General features: G+C 41.4%; 1 non-coding gene across 1 annotated transcript; it reads right to left on the reverse strand.

The window, feature by feature from the left end:
- Positions 1 to 473: 473 nt before the first annotated feature.
- TRNAC-ACA (transfer RNA cysteine (anticodon ACA)) lies at positions 474 to 545 on the reverse strand. Its single transcript has one exon. It is a non-coding gene; the product is annotated as a tRNA-Cys (tRNA).
- Between the last annotated feature and the right edge of the window lie 456 nt (positions 546 to 1,001).

A 1,001-nucleotide genomic window follows, 5' to 3' on the forward strand; every position in this document is an offset into this window, starting at 1 on the left:
CTAGTGAATTAATAAAACTTGAGGAAGAGGCTGTTGGAATCTCCAATTTACAGGCTGATCTGAAGCACAGCTGACAACCTAGACTTGGAGACTGGCATCTGAAGTGAGGGCAGACTTGTGGAACTGAGTCTTTAACCTATGGGATCTGATGCTATCTCCAGGTAGTGTCAGAATTGAGTTAAATTTGCAGGACATGCAGTCTCTACTCACTTAGAATTGGAGAATTGTTGGTGTTGGAAAAAACATCTGAGAGAGTAACCTGTTTTACTAAAAAAATCTATCAGCATTTAAATGTCAATCATACTTTAAATGAATAAATCAGGTCCATTGGGTTGCAAAAGTGAAAGTGAAGTTGCTCACTCATGTCCAGCTCTTTTCTACCCCATGGACTATAGCCTACCAGGCTCCTCCATCCTTGGGATTTTCCAGGCAGGAATACTGGAGTGGGTTGCCGTTTCCTTCTCCAGGAGATATTCCCAACCCAGGGATTGAACCTGGGTCTCCTGCATTGTAGGCAGACGCTTTACCATCTGAGCCACCAGGGAAGTCCCTGGGGTTGCAAAGACTTGGACAAAATTTAGAGACTGAACAATAGCAATGCATCTTTAAAATACTTTCATAGTCACATCTATACTTGTGTTTGATTAAACAACTGGGCACAATAGCTTAGCCAACTTGACAGATAAAATTAACCATTATAGTCTCTGACCTTTAGACTCCCTTTTAAAGGGCTCACCTGATTAGGTTAGGCCCACCCAGGATAATCTTTTTTTTATTAATTTTGACGTCAATTTCTTCAAAACCTTAACTGCATCTTCAAAACTTTACCTTTGCCATATTCTATTGGTTAGCAGTAAGTTATTGGTTCAACCCACACAAAAACATGGACAACCAGGGAACAAGAATTATGAAGGCCATCTTAGAATTCTGCCTGTGTGCCTGTGTGTGTGTGTGTGTGTGTGTGTGTGTGTGTGTGTGTGTGTGTGTGTATGCTCAGTCGT

Source organism: Bos indicus, chromosome 1 (genome assembly GCF_029378745.1).
Source record: "Bos indicus isolate NIAB-ARS_2022 breed Sahiwal x Tharparkar chromosome 1, NIAB-ARS_B.indTharparkar_mat_pri_1.0, whole genome shotgun sequence".
Classification (NCBI taxonomy): domain Eukaryota; kingdom Metazoa; phylum Chordata; class Mammalia; order Artiodactyla; family Bovidae; genus Bos; species Bos indicus.